Source organism: Mchenga conophoros, linkage group LG2, assembly GCF_057382185.1.
Source record: "Mchenga conophoros isolate Kocher_MC1m ecotype Shallow Benthic linkage group LG2, M_conophoros_male_GT1.1, whole genome shotgun sequence".
NCBI lineage: Eukaryota > Metazoa > Chordata > Actinopteri > Cichliformes > Cichlidae > Mchenga > Mchenga conophoros.
In genome coordinates this window covers 26,492,749-26,505,331 of record NC_140527.1, presented here as the reverse complement: position 1 = coordinate 26,505,331, position 12,583 = coordinate 26,492,749, and positions in this window count along the sequence as shown.

Genomic DNA, 12,583 nt, shown 5'->3' with positions numbered 1-12,583 from the left:
ACAACGATAGATCTCCACTCCACAGACTCTCCTGACCTTCACACAATGCTGCTTTTGAAACTAAATGTCTCTACACACAATGTAAATGAATGTGTGTGTGTGCGCAGTAGGCTATGAGAGGGGGAATCCCTGAGAAAAACAGATTTTTTTTCCTTTTTACAGGCGCAGCAATTATATGGTGCGTTTTGCCAGCATAAGCGTATGGAGCAGAAGTGTGTAAGTAAGACTGTCTGCCCTGGGTTTCCTTGACTAAGTGTTGCCTCCCGTGATGCCTTGTTTATTTTTCTGTCGTGGGCCACACTCACGTCCTTCGTCGAGGGAGTCTGCACACAGCCTCAGCTGCTCCCTGTGGATTATGTGAAATATGCAGAGGATGTGTGGGAGACAGACATATTCTGTTTGATACTGGAAATGAAACCAGTCTAAGCAGACAGACAGTCTGATGACTTGGCTGAAACACTGAGCTGACTGCGATGAAATGACATAGCTCACCCCGCGAAACAGATATCAACACTTGCACACGCCCAATTCCAACAAAGTTGGGAGATTGTGTAAAATATAAATAAGGACTCATATGGATTTATGAGAGGCTCATAAATCCATTTTGTAGTCACGATAGAACATAGAAAAAAATTGAATGTTTGAAGTAAGAAAACCTTTTATTTTGTGAATGTCTGGGAATTGAGGAAACCAGCTGCTGGAGTTTTGGGAAACAAATGTTATCTGTTACAGGATTCTAGCTTCTCCACAGTCCTGAGTCTGATTCGTCATATTTCTAATTTTAAAGGTCTGGACTGCGGGGAGGCCACTTCAGCACCACGACAGATGGAGTGTGCCATTTAGCACTGTCATGATGAAAAATGCAAGATATGGATGGGAGCATTTTTTTTTCTTTTTTTTTTTTTTTTGTGTCCCGTTTGGATCTTTAACCATCAGAATTGTTGTCTTAAGGCCAAGAAAGATGCCAAGCGGATTTATTTTACCAAGTGAATCATCATGGCCTTGCCATATTGGTCCATTTGATTGACCTTTATTATAATTATGAAAATTTTTTTTTCAGTTGCTACAAACGGGACAGACATGATTGGGGGATAGGACAGGGAGAAAGAATGAAAGAAAGAGAGGGAGAGAAAGAAAACCAAAGGGGAGAAGAGACGGTGAGAAGGGGGGGAAGAAAGAAAAAAAACAAACAAACAAAAAACAAAACACCTGGGTCACCTGTATGGAGAAAAAAAACAGAAGAGAAAGCAAACAACAAAGAGCAACATAATAAAAAAAAACAGCACTATCACAATAAACTAGCTAGCAGTAAATATAAGTAGATACTAAGTAATAAACGATATTGTGCAGCACGCAAGATAGACAGCGCACAATGTGCTTTGAGGCAGCAGCCAAGAAAGCTGTAGTCCGCGTCTGTGAACACCCGTGTGTACACCTGTGTGCATACCTGTGTGGATCAGCATGCTTGCATTCCAAAGGTTTCTCCATGTAACGATCTGCTAGGGAGTGTGGGGAGCCACAGCCCCGTCCTCCAGGGTATGAAGCGGGTATGGAGGAGATCAAAACTCCAGACATCCAGAGGCCCCCAGAACACAAGAGACCAAGGAAGACCAACAGAGGGGCAGCCGCGCCACTGTCCCAGTAAGAGCTGAGGAGAGTCCCAGATGAGGGCTCACTCAGCAGCCGCGGAGCAGAAGCCAGGGGGAGTTGCAGTGACGCGCCCGTGAGCTCCGCCGGCAGCCAGCTGTGCCTGAGTGACCGAGCCCCAGGCCGAGAGGCCGGGGGCACCCCACCTCCGAAGTGGCCCGAGCGAGCCCCAGGCTCCAGGCCCCGATAAGCGGCCGCCAAGGAGTGAGCCGGTGTGTACCCGGACGCCCATCCCCAGACACAAAGAACCACCAACGCACCGACACCTGAGGGAGTCCGCCACTGGCAGGGGAAGTGGTGGTGGGTGGAGATAGGCCTCCAAACCTTGGAGGGCCTGAGATGTCCCCAGAGAGGTGGCGTCTGATACCCAGCCTGACATATAGACACAGACATACAGGCACACACAGACACAAACATCCATTCCCACCGTCATGCTCTCATATGCACTTACTCCACACTCAACCAACGTGGAGACAGACATAAAGAGACGTTGTACACACGATCACACTCCCTAAGCGTACTCTACGAACCGGGTCTAGGTACCCTTGCCCCTGGAGGGGGGAACTGCACCCAGACCCAGGTGGTGTTACCCTTTTCCCTGCGGTGGGGAGAGGCAGACCGCCCCGACTCCGCAGCAGCAGGGAGGCCCCACACTCCAGACCGCAGTCGGACGGCCAACTCCTCCTAGCCCCCCTGCTCCAGCAGGCCGCAGAGAATGGGGGTGAGAGAAGACTCCAAACCTCCCTCCACCCGCTCATATGTAGTGTTGATGCATGTGTGTTCTAAGGTGCAATTAAAACCCAGGAGGGCTTGGAGCTACCTGCCAGAGAGCAGCAGGTAAGCGCATAGTCCCTCCTGCTAGCCCTCAATGTCTACGTGTATTTAAAATTGAGAGGTGGGCAACGACGCCAGGGGTGAGGTGTACACCCTGATGGTAATTTGGACCCCGTGTATCGTGCCCACCCCCAAGATCCTATATGTATGTGTAATGAGAGTGTGAGTAATGTGAATGTCTAAGTTGTGGGATAAAATTGAGGCAGAGGCAGCCAGAGGGTAGCCTCCTCTGCACCCTGGTGACATACCCCTACTGGGAGCTAGATGGGAGCATATGTTGCTCCAAAATCTGTATAAACCTTTTATGATTGATAGAGCCTTTCCAGATGCTCGAGCTGCCAATTTCATAGGCGCTGATGCACTCCTGTACGATCAGAGATGCAGGCTTTTCAACTGAATTTGAATTTGTCTGACCACAGAACAGTTTTTACTTTGCCTCTGTCCATTTTGAATGAGCTTTGGTCCACTGAAGAGAGCAGCGGTTTGGACCGTGTTCACACATGGCTTATACTTTGCACGATGGAGCTTTAACCTTGGTTTGCAAATGCCGCCCGTTCAGAGACAGGGATTTCTGGAATTGTTCCTGAGCTCATGGTGTCTTTTCCATGGCAGAATCATGCCTGTTTTCAAAACAGTGCTGCCTGAGGGTCCAAAGATCACAGGCGTCCAATACTGATTACTGACTATTTGAACCTGCTAATGTCACCGACAATGTTGCCATTTAACCTAATTAGTTGCAAAATGTCAAAAATGGGTTTATGACATTTACTAATCATTTACGATTTATACAGTGTCTCAACTTTTCACTTTATGGGTTTGACATTTGAGATACTTTGACAACCAGCTTGTTGAAAAGCCATAAATATGATATAGTAGGTTTATCACCGTTAAAAAATCCACCCAGTGAAAGTTAGTTTTACATGTTACGTAACACCTGTAGCAACTGCAGGTCAAGTGCTTTCCCACTGTTGGTTTAAACAAGACTCTACAGCCATGTGAGCTGTGAACTAGAGAATTTGAACATCTGGGAAACATACCATGTTTTTGTTTTTTTTGTTTTTTTTAATTTAAGCCTATTAACATGTAGCTTAGACAGGATCAGAATGGGATCAACTCAAAAAAGACCTTTATATGTGGGCAAGATTTCAGGTTTTCAGAACTGGAAGGTTTCTAGGCTGCATGCATGTAAATAGTCTGCGTGGGAAAATAGAAGAGGTTTGGCGAACTCCATCAGAAACTCTTATTCATTATTTAGAGATTATTGGATTATTGTCCTGTGGAACTTGTTTTACCATATTACCTGGTGGGAACCATCCATAAAGTTTTTCTTTATGTTGGTGGAGGTTTATCTGTGAACACATAATTTAGAAAGACATCCAAAACTCAAAATCCCTTCAAGATCAGAGGAGAGGTCTGCTGAAATGTGCATGACTGTAATGTTAAAGAGAAATCACAAGAAAAAAAAATCACAAAAAGATTTGAATATGAATCCAGAGGACAGCATGAACGTTACATGTTACATTCCATCTAATAGCTGATGGCTTATTTCAGTCTAGACCAAACCGATGGATTGACCACAGTTAAGGTTTACCGGTAACCTAATGATGTCAACTGCTGCAGTAATGCATCTTGGGAAACAAAGCTGTTACAATACTCAAGTAGAGAGAATAAAATGTTCTCTCCTGGAGAAGGTGTGTAGGGAAGTGTTGAAACCGGTGTCTGTCTGGGCATGTACACGAGCGCAACCTATGAACCTGCCGTGACATCACCAGGTAATTTCGCGACTCAGGAATGCAGTATAGGCTTCCCCCGTCTTCCAGGAGTCTCCTTGTGGTACTTTTCCAAAGAAGAGCTTAATTACTTTTCCAAAACAACAGGAGAGACACAGCAACCTGCTTAACAGTTTATTACAGGAGACTTTGTTTAGTGGTCACTACATCCACTTTTACTTTTCTCCCTTTTACCTGCTGGGTTTTGTTTTTCCCCTGAATTTTCGGTTTCTTAAACGTGCAGCACCATCGATACCAACAAAAACACACGTCACCGTTTACAACAGTCAACAGATTCACAATTTATTGCACCGCTGCATCTGAGCCACTGTATCTGGGGAGCCTGTTCAGAGCCCAGAGGTTATAAAACACAGGGCTTGCCGAATGTGGCGGCTTAGAGTCCGGTTTACTCCACAACAGTTTTAGGTTTTTACGATAGGTCCACCTTTTTAAGACCTTTTTATTTTTAAGATCTCTGCAGCCTAGCAACCTGCAGCTTCCAAACAATGCGTGCAGGTGTGGCGAGAGACTCTAAAGATTAAAGAAGTCGAGATAGGGAAACCAAACATAGTAGCTATACAGTGCACTGTGTTTTCATAGCCAGAATCCCCACACCACCACCCCTACCCACCCTTACTCTGTATTTAGCACCCGACCCCCGCCTACATGACGGGGATCTACAGATCACCATGACCTCACCATGTAGGAGGCTTGTGCATCCACAGGATCGGGGGATGACATGATGTCATTAAACTGAACACGTACACCCCCCACTGATCACGACCTAGACTTGACCCCAACGTTAACACGAACCTCATGTTTGGTCTTCAGTAGGAGGGTATTTTTCCCCCAGAAATACACATGCTATTTAATGTTCTATATAAGGACTTTGATGAGAAAATGATTCTTCTTGAACTGACAGCAAAAAACTTTCCTTGCTATCAGTGTTGATCAGTAGGTGGATGCAAGGGTGTATATGGTTGTGTGTTATTAATACCTCAAAGCTAGTCAGTTGGGGCTGATTCGAGAGGCTTCTTGGGTTTCAGTGTTTCTGAGCTCACAGACAAATGTCCCTACATGGATGGTTTCTTCTCCAACGTGCTAACGACTTGGCCGCCTTGCTGGAGATGCCAGCCTAGTCCTGCAGGGCATGTCATGCAATCTATGCATTGTGCTGCCTGAGTAAGCACACATGCATGCCCACGCGTAGGGCAGCAGGAAACTTGTGACTGGGGTGTCATAGGTTTACTATTAATGTGATTTAATTACCAGGTTATTCGAGGGAAATCTATGTGGGATGGATGACAACCAGTGTCAACGGTAGTTCAAATTTACAATTGTTAAACAGGGTGCTGGAGCCCAAATTGTTCCCCTGGGGCTGTTTAGTGGTCAGCTAATCAAATGATTCTGATTCTGAGTCAAATGATAAAATTTGACTCAGAATCAGAAATATATCATCTTTCTGTATATTAAAGTTAATGCTTGTAATGATAATTGTAATGTAAAGGAAAAAAAACACCAAAAAACCTGCATGATGTGTGCACAAAAACTCTTGAGCGGTGACACAGCATGCCTATCTGTCAGCCACTCTCTGACCTTGTCTGTCTGTCTGTCTGCTTTAACACCATCATTGCAGGCAGCGCGCCTGCCTATCTGTCTAGCTGTCTATTTGCAGCTGCAGTCCTGTTTGTGTTTGACAGTTGATGTGCTATTTCATCCGCGCTTTTAGGTGATGTCATTCAGGTGCACTGTGCCAGGGCAGAAAGCTCAGGTGTCCATCAGCTTTTTTCAGACTGGACTGGAGCTTTCTGCTCTGATGCATGTGCAGCAAGTCTGATTTTGTGTTCCTGAGAGGTGAAGACACCTTCCAGGACTTGTAGAGACTTTTTTTTAAAACAATGCAAATGCTAATTGTGAAGATATAAATCATGGACGCTCTTGCCTAATGCATTGTGCAAATTCAGAGGAAAGTCTGTTACCATAAAAGATATTGGATTGCACATTAATGTCACAGATTTAGTTTGATAAAATAAATAGTGAGTAAAAGCAGTAATGCATAAAATCACATTACTGTAGCCTTTAGGAGACAAGACATTCACAGTGTTGCTCTTTCAGTACGAGCTCTGCAAACTACTTTGCGGCCCTCCTGCACATGTGCCTTCATTAATTTCTCCCTTAATTAGGAGATTTATGCATAAATGACTTAAAACATGAAATCATGGAAAGACAAATAAGAATTATGACATTAAATATGCCAACTTGTACCACCCACAATATGGCTTTGCTTAGTCTGGGGAGAATTTTAGGGGCAATGCCTACAACTCCAATGCATTTGTGCATACTAGGTGGCATGTTGTAAGGATGCAGATGTTTAACACTGTGCTGTGGGTCCGATAGCACAGCGTGACCTGTGGCACTGTTGTGGTCAAATTGTGTTTGAGTTTTAAATAGACAAACCCTTAGATTGGACTGTGGTGACTGATGGGCCACACTTTCCCTTCCTTGCTCTCTGGATGTCTGTGCATTTGCACCGCTATGATGGATGCCCATCCCTCAGTAAATATAGCCCTGCCGCAGCTAGTTAGCATGGCTGGCATGTTCCAGGCTGGCGGTCATAAGTTAAATATATATCCAAAATAAATACTTCCAGATTCAATTTTCAACTGTTGTTTAGACTAACTATAGTATAAATGTGAGAGAGAAAAGGGGTAAGAGAACCATTTCGTAACAAAGCAAAGTGCATGGTTTTAGCTTTGGAGCAATAAAAAGCTCTGAAGCCCACAGAGGGTTGCATTTTTTTTAGAGAGCAGTGGAGGAAAACGCTGTGGTTCTGCAGCAGCCTACAGGAGCTGAGCCCAGAGCTGTGGCCACTGTGGTGACGAGTCACTGCAATGGTAACAAGTCATTGCCATGGTTTCCATCCAAACTCCGATTCTGTGTTCGAACGCACTGATACTGTGGAATGGATGCTGTGGGTGGGGAATAGGAGACAGCCAGCCAGCAGAGACCGCAGCAAGTGACGTGAAATGAGAGACTGTGATGTTAGTGTTTCATTCAGGTGCTAAATGTAGATGGAAAACTACACCTGCTTCATGCAGTTGCTTCTTGGTACTGACAGAAGAACAATGGCACATCCCAAAGGTGCCCTCCCGAAGGATCAGATCAAACAGCCAACACTGAACACATTCATCACCATCATCAAATCTGTAAGCTGCCGTCTGCATACACACCACAGAGGTATTCAAAGGGGGAGATTTTTTTGATATGGCTCACAACAGAGTCTTTGAGATCTCTTCAGATGAAGCTTATCACGCTCCCATTGTGACCACACTGGTAGGATGGAATGTCACTGTGTGAGAGTTTCTTTTCTCTCTGCAACAATAGAAGGCCTTCTCTGCTTGTTTCCACCCTGCATGACTCGCTGCGCTACAGTCACTCATACATATCTTGTTTTTTCCTTTCTGCTGTTTTTCTTTTATCTTTCAGACTATTGTGCATTATCACTTATGAAGCAGATTACACGGGAAAGCAAATGATAACAGTGTTAATAAACCGACCTTCCTTAAACCACTTGCCTAATGCTGTGTCGGCCAATCTCATGTTGCTACAAGTGGTGTTGGCATGGAACCTGTGTAGAGGTCCTTTCCATCTGGGACGTTTGGAGACCAGGTGGTGTCTTTGTTCCATTGACTGCTCCTGAGGAGTTTTTGCAATGCTGCAGGGTCCTGAGGTTCGGTAGAGAAAGCTACTGTGGTTGGGGAGTGCTATTAGCAAGCTGGTTTTGACTGGGGCATCCCTCTCAGTGCAATCAATACAAATATAACTATATAATGTTAAATAATATAATATTGTACTCTGAAAGCTTTACTTTATTCTAATTATATTATTCCTAACATGTTTTCTTTTCAATAAAGAACTTGAAACAAAGATGTGTGAGGCATTGTTCTTCACTTCTCAACAGGATAACAGTCTTACATTTGTAACCAGACTGCATTGTGTTAACTCCATCACCTCGTTGCTGAATGTTGCGTTTCATTGCTGCTGTCATATAGTTACTTCTAAATTATGCTTCTGCGGTGAATCTATTTAGAGATTACAATGTAGCCCATGCAAGTGGCTGATGCCTTCGCCAACATTTATACCTGTGTGGGCTGCGTCGATGGCAACATGTAGTTATTTTTCTAGGGAGGTGCACGTCAGGCCATGGTGTAGGTGACGGTGTTGGGTTTCAGAAGGGTTTGTGCTTATGGCCTGTGGCACAGATTTAACACAGAGGTATAACTCTACTGTCACAGGGCCTAAAAATATTTGGAAGGTGCATTGTCTCTCCACATCTGCTGCTTTTAGTGATATTTATTTCTAATTTCAGACTTTTCTGATTTCCAGTGAGTCCTCCCTGACATCACCAGTGGCTGTTGGTCCCTGGCTGTGCCACCCCATTTTAAAAAATCCATGTAACATGCCTGGGCGAAATCAGCTTTTCCAGCACTTTAACAAGATGGTGACCTGTCAGTGTTTTTAATGTTGTGGCTAACTGCTGTGGGCACACTTTATCTCACAGGGCTGCGGTCGTTTCCTGTGTCCCAGCATGGTATTACTATGTGTTTATCCTATCTTGGTTTTGAACATGGACACTGGTAAAAACTACAAATATGTACCGTTTTAAGTTTTTAAAAACACACTGGTTTGGACATCAACTTTCTTTTCATGTATTTGATTTCTTCTTAGACATATGTATTTTTTAAAGCCTAATAAATTCTAAAATTATCACTGGATTTGCACTAAAAACTGACTGCCATCTACACTGTGTGTGGCAGGAAAAGTTTCTGCAGGACCCAGCAGCAGCTTTATTGCTGAACTTGCAAGAATACACAGAACTTAAACCAGGCACGTACTGGAGAATGCTAACTGGGAAACACTGACCAGGCAGAACACACAGCATTGAGGAATGAGGAAAAAGAGGGGCTTAAATACACACAAGTTAATCAAGGAGATGGAATACATTACATAACACAGGTGAGCTAAGTCAGGAGTTAAAAGGGAGTTTTTCTTTCTTACTGTCACCAAATGTTTGGTCAAAGCCGGTTGTGTAATTGATAGGATTGCTATGAATTGGCGCTATATAAATAAAATGTAATTGAATTAAAAACCTTGAAAAATAAAGAGCAAAGGCTTTTTTTACAGCACAAATTTTGACATGTCAAAAGAACGAAGGTGTTTAAAATACCTTTAACAATGACTCTGAGGTATTCAAGTGGCGTAATACACCAACTGTGATGAGAATATGCGCAACAGCAGCATGCTGTAACAATGAGTGAGAAAAAGAAGTGCTAAGAATGTATCATTTTCACCGCTGCTTCTCCTTTTGTTGGAGATCAAAAGCCATGAAACCTATCTATTGTTTGTCACTAAAGCGTCAGGCTGCATTTTCTTTTCAACACTGGGTACACCCACCTGAAGTTGTGTAAAATTTTCCAATACATACCTGCATGTTTGTATGTCCTTTCAGTTATATGCGAAAAATGCAAAGCTGTGCGACACAGAGCTCGTTTATCTGTTATCTCACTGTACCTCCACCCATCAGCTTAGCAGCGTAACACGTGTCTGACCTCATATCCTGATATGACAAGTTTCACATTCAGCCTTATTTGATTCTAGAGAAAATCACTGTTAATCTCAGGAAAACTTATGAAAATATTTTTAAAAAAGCATGCTTTGGATTTTCTTGGCAATCTGCTAATGTGTGGCCCAAATAAAATAAAACACTGGATGGAAAAAAAAAAACATTAGCTGGAACACGATACATAGCACCTCTCTGACACTTACCACGAACAATCTGGGGGCAGTTTGCTTGGCAGTTTATCCAATCAGTGCAGTAAGTTGGATCTCCTGCTGATCCTGTTTACCGCTTATTCTGCTTGTCTTCTCAGTGTTATCATCAGTCCAGATGTAATCTTTATAATTACAAAAAAAAGCTTTGTTGCTCATGTTAAACGTAAACAGTTTTTAAGGTCACATATGTACTTCGTGGGGAAAACTTGAGGGCCTACTTTACACTGCATTCATCCCATTGGAGGGCACTGCTACTTCACTGGCAGTTGTAATTTTGAGCCCTTATTGAGCCCCACTTTTTCTCTTTTACTTCAAAATACCAAAAAAAAAAAAAAAAGAGGCTACAACATTCGGATGTTTCAGTCAAGCTTCGAAATCATGATTAAAAATCAAACAAATTCATCAAAATACTACTTGATCAATGGTGACGTTTAATCGCTTTATATAATATAAAAACCTTACAAAGCTGGAAGCTAGAAAACCAAAAATAAAACCAACAATTTTTTAACAGGAAGAGACCTTTGACAGGCTTGTGGCAAACAGCCATCAGCTGCCGCTGGTTATGGAGTGAAGGGAAAATGATGAAGGGAATGGCACAGACAGATGTCAAACAACAAACTACAGGAGACATATGTGCAAATTAAAGCCCGTGGAGAGAAAGTGAGGAGAATGGAGCGGAGACGGAGATCATCACAGGAGATCCCCTCTGCAGTCTGGGCCTAAAGTAGCAATAGAAAGGGTTGGATAACTCGACCCAGCCTTAACTATACCTATTGCTTTATTGGCTTTGATATGTTTATATTTAGTTGCCACTGCAACCTGTTACCTTTCACCTATTTACTCAATGATTATTAAATATGACAAAGAGGGCAAAGTGCAAGTGTTGCGTTCATCTCTTTGCCTTTGTAGGTGCATGGAAAAATTTTTTCTTAACTCTTACGTTTGCTACTCCCGCATATCTCCATCCCAGCGGCTTGATGCCAAAGTGAAATTAACTCTGATAACGATACACAGTTCCCTTTAGTCTATTGTGCTTAACAGTCATGGCAGTGTTTCTGGTTAGTAAGAGGGATTAATAAAACCTGTATATTTGTTTTTAATGACACAGATGGTCCCCATCTGCACATAGGCGCTTTGTTCATTTGCTTTTAGAGGAAATTCATTTGTTGGGCCTTTAGCCATGGATTATAGACTTCCTGTCTTCTCCAAATCCAACTTGGAAATCCTTGCTAGACTATTATGATGACCTTGTTTGAGATTCCTTGCCCATGATGACATACCAGTGGAGCAAAAAGTTCCTACGTGAGAGCAGTGAAACATAAATATTTCTTTAACTGATGTATTAGTGTTAATGGCTGCAGCTTTAATGTCTGATACTTATATTATTAAATGTCTAATGCCCACAGTCTGCGAGGCCAGGCCACCTTTTTTTGACTCATTCTTTTTACTTCATACTCAAAGAATCCACTGATCCACTCAGATGACCCCACAGTGAAGGAGTTCCCCCAACATTAATGTTTAGCAGAGCTCTCTGCAGATGGTGTCAGACCACGTGGGATGTCCATCCCCCTGTGTGAAGCTCTAAGGAGCAAATAGCTGAGATGGCATGGTATCAATAAGAATTTAGACATGTCATCAGCCCTGAGTGATTCAGAATGGAGGCAGCAAAGAGCCCATTCCTGCCTATAACTCATGTGCCTCTTGTTCTCACCAAGCACTTAAACACACACACACACACACACACACACACACACACACACACACACACATTCACTCAGTGCCTCTTTTCTCATTCCTTCCATTCCTCATTGATCTGCCATCCAGGTCCTTGGAGAAAGAGGAGGGAGAGGACGGGTAAAGTGATCAGGCCATGACATCATCTTCTGGCTACCTCATCCTCAACACTAGATCCTGCAAGTGTGTTTGTGTGTATGTATGCGTATGTGTGTTTCAGCCATGGAGACAAGGATAGACTCATACTTTCAACAACACTTTCCTCTCTAGACATGAGGGGTCCGGGGATTAAAAAGAGAGAGAGAGAGAGACTAGACTAGTCTACAGTAATGATTTCCACTATGAATGAAAACATAGTACTTTTTCTTTTTTGGTCATAGTCCATCATAAGTAGCTGTTGTAGCTCAGTGTAAGCTTGCCCAAATCAGATGCAGCGGTTACTGTACAAGATGACTCAGCCTGCCTCACGATCACTGAGGCTGTGGCTGAAGCAACCACAGGATGTGACATAAACAGACAGGTAGGGACACCACCTGGTGGAGAGAAGGTGGTCTGTCTGACACGCACAGGCAAGTGGGCGACTTGCAACACCCATCCATTATTAGTTGTGTGGTTGCTAGGCTACTTGGTTAATGCTGGAGGGTGAGGTTTTAAGTGTTTGTCAGCTTCTCGCCCTCCCTTTTCTTATCTTCCCTCATTTTCTCACCGTCAAAGATCACACGTGCTTGCATAGTTGTAACCGCGCCCACTTCCTACAGGAACAGCCT